This window comes from Protomyctophum parallelum (genome assembly GCF_964188405.1).
Source record: "Protomyctophum parallelum genome assembly, chromosome: 13".
Lineage (NCBI taxonomy): Eukaryota > Metazoa > Chordata > Actinopteri > Myctophiformes > Myctophidae > Protomyctophum > Protomyctophum parallelum.
Genome location: NC_139708.1, coordinates 40,292,861 through 40,310,959, shown reverse-complemented (window position 1 = coordinate 40,310,959; position 18,099 = coordinate 40,292,861).

The window sequence follows — 18,099 nt, the reverse complement described above, 5'->3', positions numbered from 1 at the left end:
TATGATATGATATGATTATGATATGATATATGATATGATATGATATGATATGATATGATATATGATATGATATGATATGATATACAGGTATATTGAAAACATCACCACGTAAGCCCTATTTTATACTCAATGATGTATCGTGTCTTGTCGTGTTGTGAGCTTACCAATCTGCTATATGTTAAGAATATTGACACATTTTGGGGACATTCTGCCTTTAGTATAGGCTACCAAGTATATTGTATTGCATGCGGTTCAATAGTTTGAATACAGGAGTATTGCTACTTTTACTTAATAAAAACAGAGTACTTCTTCCACCTCTGGTGGCCTGGAGAAAACGTATTAAGCGTTGTTTTTGATGTGCTAATGTGAGACAGGTGCATGGCTGAAAGGGACAAACGTCCCACGCAGATCCACATCCCAGCTGCTCTGATCGGGTTACAGTGAAGAGACGAGGAGGAGGCAGGGCTTCTCCAACATGTTCATGTCAAGGTCAAGGACCCCCAAATGTATACGTTTTTTGTTTTTGCCACAGACCTCAACTGAATAGACTGTGTGCAAATGACCCCGATAAGGGAAGATTTAGGTTTACAAAATGATTCACATATTCTTCAGATTTTCAAGATTTTTCAAACTTATCCCAACATGTGATGTGAGCTTATAGATTGTCCATATTTTCGAATGGCTGAAGTGTATAACATTATGGTCCAACTGATCCTCTCCCTCAAGGAACAATGTTGGTCCTCGGACCCCTTTGAGAACCTCTAGTTTAAACTCCTTGGACTCCAGGGGGCTGTAGATGCTTTAGGTAGCAGGTGTGCCACCTGCATTTGCAACATGAGTGAATAAGGAGTGGTCTTGTTGTTTTGCTGGAAGTGAAATTAATCCAGCCCCCCGGCTCTGTGGATGCCCAACGAGGCCTATACCGATGCGATCCGTGTTTTCATTAGCGGGAGGTTGGAGTAATGATTTTTTACACGCCAATTTACATGCCTATATTTCATCAAATTTTGAGCTATAATGTCCATGTAGACAGCGTGCGTGCATGCACATGGGTATTTTCTCCCACATCACCCCCGTTATCTCCCACAACACCCCCGTTCTTCACCAACTCCACTGGCTACCCATCAAATACTGCATAGATTACAAGATCCTCCTCAACACATTCAATGCCATCCATAACCTCTCCCCCCCATACCTGTCTGATCTCATCCATATCAACACTCCCACCCGGTCACTCAGGTCTGCCTCCTCCACCAACCTCACTGTTCCCCCAGCTCGTTTGTCCACCATGGGGGGTAGAGCTTTCAGCCGCTCTGCCCCTCGCCTCTGGAACAGCCTTCCCCCCGACATTCGAAACATGGACTCACTCCCCACCTTCAAATCCCACCTCAAAACTCACCTATTCAGACAAGCCTACTCCCACCTTGAGTAGAAGTCTGCTGCAGGCCTTTTGTGTGACGCTAGCGGTGGCTAGCTAAAGATGCTGGATTAAATATCCAAATTAATCAAATCTCGTTCTCTCGGGGGTGGTGACCTGAACAAAGGTAGATTAACCTCGTTATCTCAGGCGTGGCATCTACATTTCTTTTAATTAAATATTTAGAAATATGTGGGATATTTTGTTAAACATTTTCACAACACAAATCGTGCATGAGTCGCTGCCACAAAATATATGCCGTGCAATTCAACACGACCATGGCTGTAGCGGTGGATGTGATTGGTTTATAAGGCTGGGTAACGGTGGTAATGATTGGTTTATAGGCTGAGTGACGGTGGCATCAGTGGTTATGATTGGTTTATTAGGCTGAGTGACAGATACACTGTGCGATTCAAGGTGACCGTGGCTGGACAGGAGGCAAGGATTTGTCTGTCCATAAAGAGGAACAATAATGTGTACTCATGGCAGGACTGTTCACACCACCTGTGTGTGTGTGTGTGTGTGTGTGTGTGTGTGTGTGTGTGTGTGTGTGTGTGTGTGTGTGTGTGTGTGTGTGTATGATGGGTGCACTGGTTTCTTTGGGTTGAACATTTATTTCCTTTTGGCCTTCACATTAAAATGGTACATTGTGGTGTTTCAAAATGAACAAAAAATATCTTTTAAGCTTTTTTTGTCATCAATGTTTTGATCAATGTTTTTTTCAGTTAGAGTTTACCTTTTTGTTTCACTGCTATACCTTTATTTTGCAGTATTGTTCCGTGCCTTCCTGTCTGCCCCTGTAGTTCTGTACCTGCCTTGTCTAACCTTCTGATTTGTCAGTGTTTCCACCTGTGTCCTCTTAGTTCCCCAGCAACCATAGGCAGAGAATGGGGAAGGAAGCTAATAGGATATTTGACCAAGTATTCTAAAACGGTTAGTCCAAATAGTTGATTCTGATTGGCTGGTTACTGTTGTAAAATAAGCGATTTTATCACTTTATATATGATTTCCAGCTGATCGCTCAGCTCTGTAGCTGATCTGGAGAAGGGGAGCAAGCCGCATGGGGCAAACAAACACAAACAGGTGCTTTGATGTTGGTATGTTGGCATATTAGATTGTCAATATTTTGAGAAGACATACATTATAATGAATAGTGACCCAGCATCCCTGTCATTAATAATACAAGACAATATTGTCTGTAACGTGAATCTGTGAGTCTCAAATAAAAGTCATGTCATCCAACGTTGCCTGCTTTTCATGGTGAACATGCTGGAGAGCAAAATAGGAATACACAATATAATGGCACGTGCATTTTAATGTATTTTAACGTTCTATTTACACAGTGACCGACAATTTGCATCACGTTGAAAGGATTGTTTTATAAATAATCATTCACATAATATAGGCCTATAGTAAAAGTAAATTGATAACTTGTAGTGGGGGGGTATATTCATTCTGACTGACTCTCCTACCAAAATAGGACAGAGCATAACTAGATAAAGTGACCCACGGGGCACAGGTCTCCACCAGGCCAGGTCAGGTTGTGGCGCTATAATAGGCCAATGTGAAAAGGGGGCCATTTCTTCTTACGCCTTGGATGGCAATTGGATGATTTGAGGCATTTTGTTCCAAAAATGTGTCACCACCTGGTGGCGCTATAACAGGCCAATCTAGACTCCACCTCACCCCCTAGCACACACCTCTTTAAAGTCCACCACACCCCCTAGCGCACACCTCTTCAAAGTCCACCTCACCCCCTAGCGCACACCTCTTCAAACTCCACCTCACCCCCTATAGCACTCACCTCTTCAAACTCCACCTCACCCCCTAGCACTCACCTCTTCAGACTCCACCTCACCTTATAGCACTCATCTCTTCAGACTCCATCTTTGATCGATTTATTTAAGTATGTATTAACAGTAGAATAGGTACATTTCAAGCACAACTCAATACAGAAACGTTGGACAACACCATAAAGCATTCCACTTGTTTACAATAGGGTCCAGAGACGAAATGTTTTTATAATCGTCATCGTCAATCGTTAAGGTGCCAGACTTGGTAGAGCGGCACGATTACATACAAAGTCAATGCAAGCCGAGAATTGCGCGAACGGGCGCGGTGCGACCTGGTGCGGTACAAATGGGACGAACCGAGGGGGCCGAGATTCCTGGTCCAATTCCTCATGGGGGCCCTGGCCCCCCAGCCCCCACAGACTCTACGTCACTGATAGGGTCCACTGTTTTCAATGCATCAGAACATTTATAGACGTACACATATACACTTATATATAACAAAAAAACTGGACATCAACAAAAAATACCTCACCTCCTAGCACTCACAAATTTCCTTTTCTATGTATGACAACAGACTTTTGTGACTTAAACCAGCTGAGTTTTTTAAGTTCCACAGATTTATTCAAATCACCACAGAGCTATTTGTTTAAATAGTAACATTATTCTCTCATGACAACAATCTGATTCTTGTGACAAAAACGGGATATTCTGACAGTGGCTCATCGCATATTGATCTTCAATAACTGGTGTATGTCAGATTGATGGGTAGGTGCGGGGACAGGGACTCCAAGCACTTCAATAACTGGTGTATTTCAGGTACACTTGCTCGTTGCGTCTAGGAATGTAACAGCCAAAACCTGCAAGCAATAGAAAGAGTATAGTAACACAGGAAGATAGACGAACAGACACAGGCTCCCAGACATTTCAAAATACTTCCCGGTCGTACAGCCTGGAGCAACGGAATCTCTGAAAATGAACAGAGGATAAAGCGGATGGGACGCCTCCTCCCCACTTCCGTTTCATCTTTAAAGTTGTGCAAATTGCGTGTGAACATGTTATGGTTTTGATTTTTTTGTATTCTATTTTGCCTAGTTTAGTTTTTCTTTTTCTTTTTAAATGCTAGTTTTTGTGAAAAGGAGTAGTTGTAGTTACTGTTACTTTTTGTGTAATATGTAATAATTGTAATATTGTTTTATTGCATATGGATTAGTTAGGAAAACAGCAGAGACTCACCAACATCAGTTGGCTTGATTTTACCATCTGTCGTGGTCCCCAGTATCTGCCAGTAGGTACGCTCTGTAGCATTCCCAGCTAAACCGTTTACACTCTCCAGGTAGGGTCCATAGTCCAAGTTTTCACTGTAGGTGAAACTGGAAGGAGAAGAGGAGAGGAGAGGAGAGGAGAGAGAACATTTGAAAAAATAAACATTGACTCACTGGCCTTGGAACGCCTCGGGATGCCCCGGGAGGAAGTTACTATAACGTTGCTCTGGAGAGGGAAGTCTGGGGCTCTCTGGTGGAGCTGTTGCCCCTGCGACCCGACTATGGATAAGCGGTTATGGATGGATGGATGGATGGATGGATAATGAGTTAATTAATTAACAAGTTAATGTCTTTATCCTTTCTATGTTTGTTATTACTTATAGTCAGAGATACCTGATGAAGTCAGTGTGACTGAAACCTTTCACTGTAAGTGTGCAGGAGCTTTCTCCCTGTCTCATGTATAGCCTATTGACTCCTACACTCCTACGCACCATGCAGGAGCAGGTGTGCAGAAGGACCCTTTATAACTAAGTTTGTTAGTTGCCATGCTTGGGAAGCACAATTCAATTCAATTGCAGCCTCAGGGAGCTCAGGGGTGGCTGGCGGCTGACCAACATATATTTTTTTCCCATTTGTACTTAGTTTTTTAATTTAGGTAAAAGGCCTGCATTTTGTTGGGTTCCTTCTGTTAAGCATAGCGTTTTAGTTTACATCATTGTTATGGCCCAACACCAACCTGATGTTGTTTCCCAATTATTTCAAATAAATACTACTATATGTTGGGCCGTAGTCTACGTTTGTCTGGCTGTTCATCTGGGCACTTTCTTTTTTTTTTCTTTTTTTTGTAGTAAAAAAAGAAAAGAAATTCCACCTATCTAAATAGGTGGAAAATCACACCCGTGTGAAGTGAGTGGTGCAACTCCATGTGGGGGTGGGGGGGGGGGAGCTCCAGACCCACAGGAACGCACCCAGGGTGCCGGCCCGATTCCGGCGAGCCGCCCTGCGTCCAAAACGGTTGAGAAATAACAGTTACCGTGTGGGGGTCGCTCTACTGTACCCTCTACTCCTACTGTACTGTACTGTACTGTACTGTACTGTACTGTACTGTACTGTACTGTCACGCTAATAAACACAATAAATGGTCAATGACTTATTGTCTGATTTACCAAATGCAGAGGTCTTAATCAGGATAAGCAATTCATTTAGCCTAAACCAACAGTGCTCATCTTACGTGAAGTTGTTGTTGGCCTGCATCTCCATCCTCCTCATGGCTCCAATTAGAACACCTCTGTAGGCCACCTCGATGGAGTAGGTCTTATTGAGGGCGTTCTCTATGCTATTCATCACCAGAAGCTTGATGGGGTAAGGACCATATCCAGCTGGAAAGAAAAGTAGAAAAAAAAGAAGAAAATCACACTTTACTTTACTTAATTACTTTACTTGTGTGAAGTGAGGGGTGCTCTTATCACCATACATCACATTCCATGCTCAGCCAATCGAATTGTCACTATGTGGTATACACACAAAGCTGGGCATAGGAGTGGCGAGCTCTGCTACTCTTCTCTTCCTGCGCTCACATGAAATACAGACCAGCCTCTCCTCAAGTTACGGAAATATATAGAACGTTTTACCTCTTATTTTCCAATGCCGGAGCGGTTGCGCAAAGACTGTTTAATGCAATTTATTTCTGTGTGTATAAGTATTTCTGTTGACAAAGTTGTAAATGTCAACAGTATGTCCATAACATAAGCAAGCAGCACGCTAGCAGACAGTACACTATAGTTCTGTCGTTCAATCATTTATTTATTATATTTTCACAATTACATTACCTGATCACTCTATACCGTCATATGCATACATCTGTCGCACAAATCACCAAAACATTAGAAGGTAGCTGGCCTACTAGATTGTGAAAATGTAATATTAATATTAATATTAATATTAATATTAATATTAATATTAATATTAATATTAATATTAATATTAATATTAATATTAATATTAATATTAATGTTAATATTAATATTGTGTACAATTCAAAATACTTTATCAAATGTACTTTACTAATAGCAAAATGGTTAACGGGTCACGTGGTTACATGGAGTTTTGCACAAGCATATTGAAGTGGTCTGGATCATCCCTACCGTCATCGGTCCCAGCCTCACACACACAGAAGAGGAAGAGCAGCAAAGCTCCGCTGATGGTCTTCATCCTGACAGGCAGTGACTATAGTGATACTAATCCTGCACACAGCATGCAGACGCTTTATACTCACCCACCTCTAGATGGAACAGCCCCTTTTCAACATGACGTCCATAAGATAGGCAGGCAGGCCAGGCAGGCATCCAGGTAGACAGGCATGCAGGCACGCAGGCAGGCAGACGCTGTTTACACAAAGGATTTTCTTCTTACACAAACATTACATTTCCATTGACAATGAAAGGAAGATGTACGTCATATGTGGACGAGCAAATTGGCTTAGTGGCTATTTTTGTCCTGCATAAAGTAAATTCCCATTGACAATGAATGGACAATTTTACGTATAGTGTCTGAGCAAATTAGGCATAGTGTCTATTTTACGATATGATGTACGATGATAAGAGCACCCCTCACTTCACACGGGTGTGATGTAGGAGGGGCGCTACGCTAGCCCCTCCTATATTCATATAGTGTAGATTTTTGTCCTAAAACAAACATTAAATGCCATTGACAAGGAATGAAGAATGTATGTCATATGTACAGTAGACAAGCAAATTGGCTATTTCGTCCTACATTGACATGTCCGGGGAGACCTCTACAACACCACACCGCCCGCTAAGCAGCAGAGGTGTAAAAAGAAATGGCACGCCATACAGCAAGGTAAAAAAACATCCCATTCCCCGATAGACAATCCCTTCTATGTATCGACTAGTGTGACACACAAAAAAATGATATCGTGAAAAATGTTATAGTGAAATTACCTTTATCAGTATCCATATTAAACTACCAGGGAAACATTCTGCCCAAAACCTTAACCAAAACAATCAAACAAGTGTGCTAGACCTCATTGCACTCCCGCGGCCTGTGGAGAAAAGAAGAGCTGGAGCGTGTGTTATACAGTATATTATCTAAAGAGAGTGCATTCTCTTCACCGCATACAGACTAAAAAAATATTGGAGTTCAGTTTTATTTCCAGAGTACAGATTACAGAATATACAGCAAAAGACAAGCAGGAGCCTGGATGGCTGACCAGCCCAACTGAACACCATCCTTACATTGAGTCCGGATATATAGGTACATGCACAAAGCTGAGGGACAGGCAGTTATTTTGGGAACCTCCTTGTATGTGACACCCACGTGATTGACACCTTAACCTGCAGGTTTAGTTGGAAATAGCCCCTATTCTATCTTTATGATAGATCAACATTGGCCAGGTTAATCTGGAAGGCCTGATGAGTACGTGTCTCCCCCCTTCCACTAATCACCTCTGTCTCCTGCACCCTCCATCACTGCAATGGAATGGTTAAGCACATAAGCACTAAGCAGGCATGCCTCACACACACACAAGCACACACATGCGCACACGCGTGCACACACACACACACACACACACACACACACACACACACACACACACACACACACACACACACACACACACACACACACACACACACACACGCACAGCAGTTTTTGTATTGACCTGCACTTTCATTTGAAGTTTACCCATTCCCATTCTACTAACTGTAAATACAATTCTGAATCAATCAAACAAAAGTTGTTGCTACAGTATGTACAGTATTACATTACTGTTTGTGTAATCTTTGATGAATACATATTTGATGTTTTTCAGAAAACTTATAGGGCAGGATTTAGAAGGCGGTTTTAGAATAGGCCTCAGGTGGTTTACCATGCTACTATTTGAACAGGCGTGGGTTGATGGATGAACTTATTTCCCATGCTTGTGTTGTCTTGCTTGAGATTAATTGTACAGCCTGTTTATTTCTGATTTAATACCCTGTTTTGTTTAGTTTTTTTCCACTTTAAGCACTAAAGCACTTTATGAGATGATCATTCTGTGAGAGGTGCTATATGTAAATAAAATGTACTTTACTTAAAATCATGTACTTTATACTTTATACTATAGATTGAGCCAAATGGTACCATGTTATAATGAATGAAAGATGTTATGTGAAGAATATTAAAAAAATCACCCCGTGTGAACTGAGTGGTGCAATCCGTGTGGGGGTCCCCGGTGGGTCCCCGGAACTTCCAGACCCACAGTAACGCGCCCAGGTTGCCATCCCAGTTCCGGCGAGCCCCCCCTGTCCGAAACGGTCGAGAAATGATTTCACAATTATAGCCGAAATTGCAGATCTACAAGTTCACAACCCCTGCTCACAATGCATCGCAATGCGACACGTTGTTACTACTTTTGAATAGCCAAGATATAAAATAGGGCTTAAACGTGTTTAAACTGTTCCTCATTTTGCTGGGAACCCCCTGCCCTGACACCCCGTCAAGGATCCCCGGGGTTCCCTGGACCCCAGGTTGAGAACTACTGAGCTAAAAGATATGGCCAATTTGGCCACAGTTCAAAGGGAAGTGTAGTGCATTCTGCATCTTTATTCCTTGTGTGGCAGGATGGACGTGCAATGACACGGCCCATCTCCCACCCCTGTTGGTGGATGGATTCGTGCCACCGCCACCCTCCGCCCACTGATTAGTGGGTTGATTTGTAGCACGTTATAAGGCGGCGCATCTTCCGGGTGCATCAGCTGTCTGTTTCTGCTCTGCTGGTGGGTTCCACACCACACACTCCACGGTTGGGAGTTGTTCGTACGCCACTGAAGTGGTTATTCTAAACCAACACTGTCCCGTCGGGTGACAGTGTGGTTGGTTTGAATGTCGGTGCAGGTATGTTTTGCCACATTGCTGTGTATACGATCACCTGCATCTAATAGTTTGTTGCTCTTGAACGTGACTCTGAACGCTTGTCTTTCTAGCCTCGGGCTACATTGACTCACTCCTCTTGGAGTCCCAGTGCTTGACCTTGGTGAAACATACGCCACGGTATGTTGACAGCCCTTATCCACAGTACCTGTTGATGTCCGCTATCTAACGCCACAGGAAGATAAACACGTGTTGTTGTCACAGGTAATCTTGAACGTCTGCTACCTGGTCTGCCGTGGTGGACACGGCATGTCGCCTTCGTTAAAGCGGTAGGTTGGGCTCTCGTTGTTCCTGCCTCAATGAGTTGGAACCTGTCAATGGTAGTTTAATATGGCCACTTGTGTTTCCAGGCCCGGCACATACTGCCAAAACTCAAACAGGTACTAGGAAAACAAGAACACAATACTTCATATAAGTATATAAATCAGAGGAACAGAACAGAAAAGTAAAACACCAACCATTACTGGAAAACATAAAAACCAACACTTGTCACGGATCGTGACAAAATTAGGCGACATTTGGTATACACACGGAGACGAGAAAGTTGCGTCTCCAAACTTTCCCACTGGAAGGTGGTTTCAAAATTAGCCGCAAAAAGGGCAGATCGGCAAATACTTGCCCAGGTAACTCAAAATACGTCCTCGTCTGGATGGCCCCTAAGTGACGCCACTATACACTTAAGGTCCAATGACACGCCCCGGAATTAATATGGGTGGTACAGTACATCACGTGGTCTGACTGAAAACAGTTTGAAAGCGTTTGCGATGAGCTACGGCGCTAGCAACAATTGGCTACTAGGTCAGGCTAGCGTTTTCGACAGTACATTTAGCGTCATATTGGCTTAAATGTAATTGAAAAAAATATATTTTTCCGCCCGAAACTTAGTTAGAATGCAATTGAGGTTGGCGTGGGCTTTTTTAGGGGAACTGCAGCACAAGCGCAAATTTCGGACTCGAGTCCCACGTTCCCCCGGTCACCAACAGCCCTGTGTGCCCACTCTGAGTAGAGCCCTGAGCCCAACAGCGCGACTACTGTTCTCTTCCCTTTCTTTCTTCCCCTCTCAGCCGCAGGCTGACATGTACACCCCACTGTAATACCGTAGTTAGTTACCACAACATTGTTCAAGTGAACTATAGTGTGTTTGTTTGTATTCATTGTAATAATCAATATCGCTATGATAATTATCGGCCTGGTTGTCCGAGCCGAGTTGAGGCATAGTCTTGCGGCCGAGATTATGAGCCTCTCCGGGGGAGGGGGGGGCTCTCTCTCTCTCTCTCTCTCTCTCTCTCTCTCTCTCTCACACACACACACACACACACACACACACACACACACACAGCCCCGGTTGTCCGCGGCCTCAGAATGCCTCTCTCTCTCTTCGGGCATGATGGAGGTGAAAACTCGAAAATATTTCGTCCTGTGGATCCATTTTGATTTTATTTTGAATTTCCTGCATTCTCTGGGCTGAGGGTGGAACTGGCCAAGAGTGCAATTGCCGATTGGTCTGTGTGTGTGCGTGTGTGTGTGTGTGTGTGTGTGTGTGTGTGTGTGTGTGTGTGTGTGTGTGTGTGTGTGTGTGTGTACACGTGTGTGTGTGTGTGTGTGTGTGTATGTGTGTGTGTGTGTGTGTGTGTGTGTGTGTGTGTGTGTGTGTGTGTGTGTGTGTGTGTGTGTGTGTGTGTGTGTGTGTGTGTGTGTGTGTACACGCCCGGCGAGCCTGCATATAAGTAGTAGGGCAAAGCTTATCGCCACTATGACGTCATCATCATGATAGCATTGTTTGATAGCCGTTCTTATCTCCAGAGGGGCGTGTCATTGGGCCTTTAACTAAGATTAACTGTAAAAACAGGCTGCTATTTGACATGAGGGAATGGCATTATTGGCAACACTTCACCAAGCTCACCAAGACTTCTTCTTGATGTTGACATGATGTGTACCAGGAACTGTATAAATCAAATAATCAAAGATCTAAAGCTGGTTTCTGAGAATCGGTTCTACAGTTTGTAGAATGGGCACAGTTAAAACAAAAGTACAGGTCAATACAAAATCTTTACATCAGGGTACTCCACTTTCAATTCATCAGAACATTTAAAGACGTAAAAATGTTCTATGAAAAAAGGAAATAATCATATTGATGATTTTAGTTGAAGAAAGTACGCCCAAGTGCTATTTGAGAATGGTTTTGAAGGAGTCAAAGGACAATGTTTTAGTATTAGTAGAACGCAGGGCGAACCTTCTGAGTACATTCTGGTCCCCTTCAATATATATATATATATATATATATATATAAAAAAGTGCAATCTTTAATTCCATACAGTACAATATTCACACAAAAAAAGAAAATTCTTAATCATAGTTAATAGCTCAATGTTTCTATTTTGTACACAATTACTTATATTCTGATATGTTATCTAACTACCATTTTTGCTAGTTTTCTGACAGCAAACAGGCTTCTTTTGTTTAATGTGGGATATTTGTTTTTTTGTATTGGCCAAATATATTGTCTATATACATACATGCATGAATCCACTTGCTGACCGACTGTCGGTAATGGTATTGAGCAATTTCTTTTATAGGGGGATATATGTGACTATACCATTAAAGGACAACTTTAGTTTTTTTCAACCAAGGTTCATGTTTTAGGTTGTTATTAGAGAAACTAAAAGATGAGTGTTCTTTTTTTTTCATTTGCTGCTTTCTTTCGTTTTAGGGATTTCAGCTGTTTTTGACAGGGGGGCGGGGGCATTCGAGCATGGGGCTAAATATGTATTTTTTTACAACATTTTATAGCGATTCCTTTTTTAATTATTTACTATAGTCCTAATAAACCCCTGGAAATTTCATCTGGCCACAAAACATTACGAGATCTACTGAATGTGTCGAACTGACATTGAGCCTATGACACACAGTGTGGCTTCCCCCCAGTAGGGGGTTTATTAGGGCTATAGTAAATAATAAAAAAATAAATCTCCATAATATTTTGTAAAAAAATACATATTTAGCCCCATGCTCGAATGCCCCCGCCCTCCTGTACAAAACAGCTAAAATCCCTAAAACGAAAGAAAGCAGCAAATGGAAAAGAAATAACATCTTTTAGGTGCTATTTACACGAGGATGGTGTTCATAAAAAACGGCAAAATAAAGTACCGTTTAGCGCTGTCATTTAGACGAGAACGGTGTTCTCAGGAGGTGAAAACGCATCGAAGTGAAACAGCCTCCCAGAGTGGAAATCTTTCAGAACGCCGTTTCCTATGGTCTCCGTGTAAACGTTGGATCCGCAAAACTTGTGACATCATGGGCCAGTTGCTAGGGGAAACGAACAACAACAACCATGTCAGATAGTCCGGTTTGCTGGAGGTGTGTCAGAAAGTGCGCTTCGTTTATTACATTGATGCAGAGCCATATCATTATGATATAATGGAGTTCCTGAACAAGCCTCCCTCCTCGCCTACAAAGTGATGCTCATCAGCGATGTTGAATGTAAAACCATGATGTAAATAAAAAGCCTTGTGATAGACGGCAGCCGCGGCAGCAGCGTTTATTTAATAAATATATATCATCCCGTGGCGCGCCCAGAGCAGTGTTGCGCTGCTTGCGTCTTCTTCTTGTACGTGGGTGACGTGTCTATTTGGCAGCCCGTTATCGCCACCTAGCGACAGTATAGCATAATAGCACATTATATCATAACGTGTGCGTTCTCGTGTAAAGGGTAAGAAAAAATGAGAACGCAACGGGACTTTGACGTGTTATATGGAGATGGTCGCCGTCTAAAAGAGGCCTTAGTTTCTGTAATAACAACCTAAAACATGAACCTTGGTTGAAAAAAACTAAAGTTGTCATTTAACAACCTAATAAGGCAAGATTTTAAAATGTTCATTATGCTTTATGTAGCATGTGACATGTAAAAAAAAAAACAGTCCTTGGGCTAAGAACGGCCATAGCCACATGCCCACATGTGCCCGAAATGTGCTGACCTAATCACATTTGTCATGACGGCTATGGCCGTTTTTAGCCACATGAGTGTTTTTGTGCTAAACTAATGCTTGGAATGGATACAGAATCATGAGTTTCAATCATGCTACTTAAAGCATAAGTAACATTCTACTTCATGATTAATTAAAAGGTATTTTTGGTAACTTTCAAAGCCTTGTCTGTATTATTTTATATTCTATTTTAGTCCACTTTAGTCTGGAAATGGGATGTTGTTTTACCTTTCACCTCACTGTATGGCGTGCCATACAGAATCACACCTCTGCTACTTAGCGGAGGGTGTGGTATTGTAGAGGAGGTCTCCCCGGACATGTGCGTATGTCACACTAGTCGATACATAGAAGGGATTTTTGTCCTGTGTCCACTTTAGTCTGGAAATGGGATATTTTTTACATCTGACCACAGCTGTATGCTTATTTATTTACACCTCTGCTGCTTAGCGGATGGTGTGGTGTTGTAGAGGAGGTCTCCCCGGACATGTGTGTGTGAGCCGGTGGAATTTTAGATGTGTTTTGGTTTATTGTATTTGCTGTGTTCTATGATTTTGTTTTGTTGTTAAGTGAGATTATTGTCGAGTGATTTTACTTTATTATTTTGCTTATATTAATTTCTGTTTGAACTGCATGATTTGTTATAACTTTATTTTCCCACTGACTGGATACCATAACTCACTAAGGACCTGCAGCTGAGTGACTGACTTGCACCTGGGAATGGGCGTGGCCAGCAATCAGGAGCCCTATATATTCAGTATTTTAGCTGTGACGTGAGCGCCCCCTCCTGAGATACTTCCGGGTCCTACTTTTGTGTCGCTTTTGTGTCCCCATGGAGTTATACTGTGACGCTCCGTCGGACTAAATCTGAGACGAAAACAACCACGAAAGTCTCATTTTACCGCTTTCCTCGCAACAACAAAGCTGCGCTTCTCTCCAAAATCTGGCTGTGACAGGCCGTCTGCCCCACATGGAATACTATCGCCATTTTATTTGATTGTGTCAACTAAATCCTCATTAATGCAAACTAGATTCAACATACTCAAGCCTGCACACATTGTAAATATCCCCCGAAATATTTTACCGAGCAAATGGACTGTTGCCACCTTCAATAATAATGATAATAATAGTCTTTATTGTCTCCACATCATATATTTTTGTTGTCATGGACACTTGTACAAAACATTAATAATTCTACTCGAGTTGGAAGCATTAAGACCCATTTTAACCCTCTATGGCTTCCTTTCTGAAAAATAACGTCAATTTAAAAAGATTCACGCGTTTAGATATTCTATTTACAATGGGATGCGGACGGGAGCTGGTGCCACTTGGACCCGGACGTAACGTAGCACTACAAAATGACGTCGGACTTAAATACTGAATAGAGGCTGGCAAATGGAACAGAGCGAAGAGAAACAGAAGCAGGAAAGAGGGCTACAGAACCAGAAGGAAGGTTGAAGGAGGGTGTGGAGAGGGCAGTGACCATGGCTGGGGGCCAAGATGCAGCCGGGGGCCAGGGGTAGCCATGATGTCGACACGAGAAGGGCTGTAAGTGCCATGACCACGACCCCCGTGGGGGGCCAGTGGTAGCCATGTCCCTCGACTCTATAAGTGCCACGCCCTCCAGAGTTTGCGCCCCTTGCCGTGTGGGGGGGGGGGGGGGGGGGGGCTGCCGTGCCCAGAGGTGAGGTGAGAAGACGAGACGACTCCACAGAGTTCAAGTTCAGCTTGGTGAACTTGGCCATGGACCGAGGAGAGCGTAGAGGCCGCAACACTACACGCATTCATCATCAGAAGGGCCCAGGGTAAAACCTGGGCTGTCTGTAAGTAACTGCTCTGTAGTGTTGCCAACCTATCTGTGGAACCATCACTAGAGTAAATTATTGTGGAACAGATGTACTGGCGGATTCTCCTTGTATATTCACAGTGAACCAAGAAGAAAGAATCCCATGGAGATCCCCTCATGGACTGAATTCCCCCCTGTTGGCCCAATTTGCACATGTTTTTATAAGGACATTTTAAGAGTTATTGTTTTTAGTGTAATAAAAGTATTTGTTCATTCAAATCGGCCTGTTTTAAGTTTGCCTTTTATATTTGAAGTTGTCCACGAACCTGTGTTGCCTTGTTTTTATATTCATATTATTTTAATAGAGGACCAGAACGCTGAAAAAGGTGGCATGGTCGGCTCATTAAAATTTTAAGCTAAGCACCTCTGCACTTTATTACTATCACTGTATTTTATTGGCAAATTTATATAGTATATAGTATATAGTTTTTAGTGCTTTGGTGTTTTTAGCTCGGGCCACATGTGTATGTCACACTAGTCGATACATAAGGGATTTTTGTCCAGTGTCCACTTTAGTCTGGAAATGGGATGTTTTTTTTTACCTTTCACCTCGCTGTATGGCCTGCCAATTTTTTTTTACACCTCTGCTGCTTAGCGGAGGGTGTGGTGTTGTAGAGGTGGTCTCCCCGGACATGTGCGTATGTCACACTAGTCAGTCAGTCTCTTTATGCTTTGGTGAACAGCATGCTGTTTGTCTTAGAAATACGTGTAATGTTTTGCTATCTTTCTTTTTTTGTACAAATATGTATTGACAGCAACAGCAAGATATGGCAGCAATGCAGTCCATGATGGCAATGATGTAAGACCAACAAAGTCAAAGTCGTACGATTTGTCACACACGTTACCGCAGTGAAATTTGTTCTCTGCATTTGACCCATCTCTTGGAGCGGTGAGCCGCAGCCAAGGAGCGGTGAGCTGCAGCGTCCGGGAATCATTTGATTAGTAGAATTGACCCCCAATCCAACCCTTTGATGCTGAGGGCTGTATTTTGCGTGTCTTAAGTACCAGGTCTTATTACCTAACTTGAGTAAACTAAAGACCTTGAGGCGTGATCAATGCCATTTGGCTATTTTGAGTGGCCAAAGAGCATTGATCACACTTCCAGGTCTTTAGTTTACTCAAGTTAGGTAATAAGACTTAAGACTACTTAAGACAAGCAGAATACAGCTTGAGTGTCAAGCAGGGAGGCATTGGGTCCCATTTTTACAGTCTTTGGTATGACACGGCTGGGGATCGAACCCCGACCTCCCAGTTTCAGGGCGGACACTCTAACCACAAGGCCACTGAGCTGGAGGTCTTGATGAATCAATCAGTTCAGACCCTGTGGAGCTTCATTACTCTGTTTCCCTGTTCCGAGTAGTTTGTGGGTTCTGTGTTGTTTCTGTTAGAAACACTGTATTCTTTAAATACTTAAGTTCAAGCCATTGTTTCACTTGAAGATCATACATTTCATCATTTTATTTATTCATTGTCAATGTTTTCTTGGTCCTCATTTTCTTCTGTATTATCTCAGACAAGTTTACAACTTCTCTGAGATGTATTCATGTCATTTGACAACGTATATTTGTTTGCGCGTGATGCATTTTCCATATGTATACTGTGTGTTATTGGCTACAAACATGCTTTGTTAAAATTTGGTTCAGCTGTTCATTTGTAACATTTGTAATTGTGGCTCACTCACGTTATAAAACTATAGCTTACTGCCGATAGCAAATGCAAAGTAAAATGGCTGCACAATCTGAAAAAGGGAAAAAAAAACAATCAATTAAAGAAAAATGCTAAGGCGATAAAACCAGAAAAGAAAACACTAAAGACATGTTTATATCAGGGTCCTCCATTTTAATTTCATCAAACACATTTAAAGACACACACACATACACACACACAAACACACACACACACACACACACACACACACACACACACACACACACACACACACACACACACACACACACACACACACACACACACACACACACACACACACACACACACACATATATATATATGTGTGTGTCTGTGTGTGTACGTGTGTGTGTGTGTGTGTGTGTGTGTGTGTGTGTGTGTGTGTGTGTGTGTGTGTGTGTGTGTGTTGTGTGTGTGTATGTGTGTGTGTCTTTAAATGCAAAGTAAAATGGCTGCACAATCTGAAAAAGGGAAAAAAAAACAATCAATTAAAGAAAAATGCTAAGGCGATAAAACCAGAAAAGAAAACACTAAAGACATGTTTATATCAGGGTCCTCCATTTTAATTTCATCAAACACATTTAAAGACACACACACATACACACACACACACAAACACACACACACACACACACACACACACACACACACACACACACACACACACACACACACACACACACACACACACACACACACACATATATATATATGTGTGTGTCTGTGTGTGTACGTGTGTGTGTGTGTGTGTGTGTGTGTGTGTGTGTGTGTGTGTGTGTGTGTGTGTGTGTGTGTGCTCTGTGTGCCCTCACTGCTGATGTTTTTGTCAACTACTTCGAGAAGAAGGTTGATGATATCAGCAGCTCCTTTCCTCCCCTCCCACATAAAGTGGCATCTGACTCAACCAACACTAACCCCAACATACCATGCATGTCCTCCTTCTCTCCTCTTTCCCCAGACGAGGTTCTACAACTAGTAACATCCTCTAGACCTACCACTTGCCCTCTTGACCCTGTCCTGTCTCCAAACTTCCAGACCATCACACCTGATCTGCTCCCCTTCATCACCTCCATCATCAACACCTCAGTAACCTCAGGCTGCGTCCCATCTGCCCTCAAGTCAGCCAGAGTAACACCACTCCTCAAGAAACCAACCCTTGACCCCTCAGATGTCAAGAACT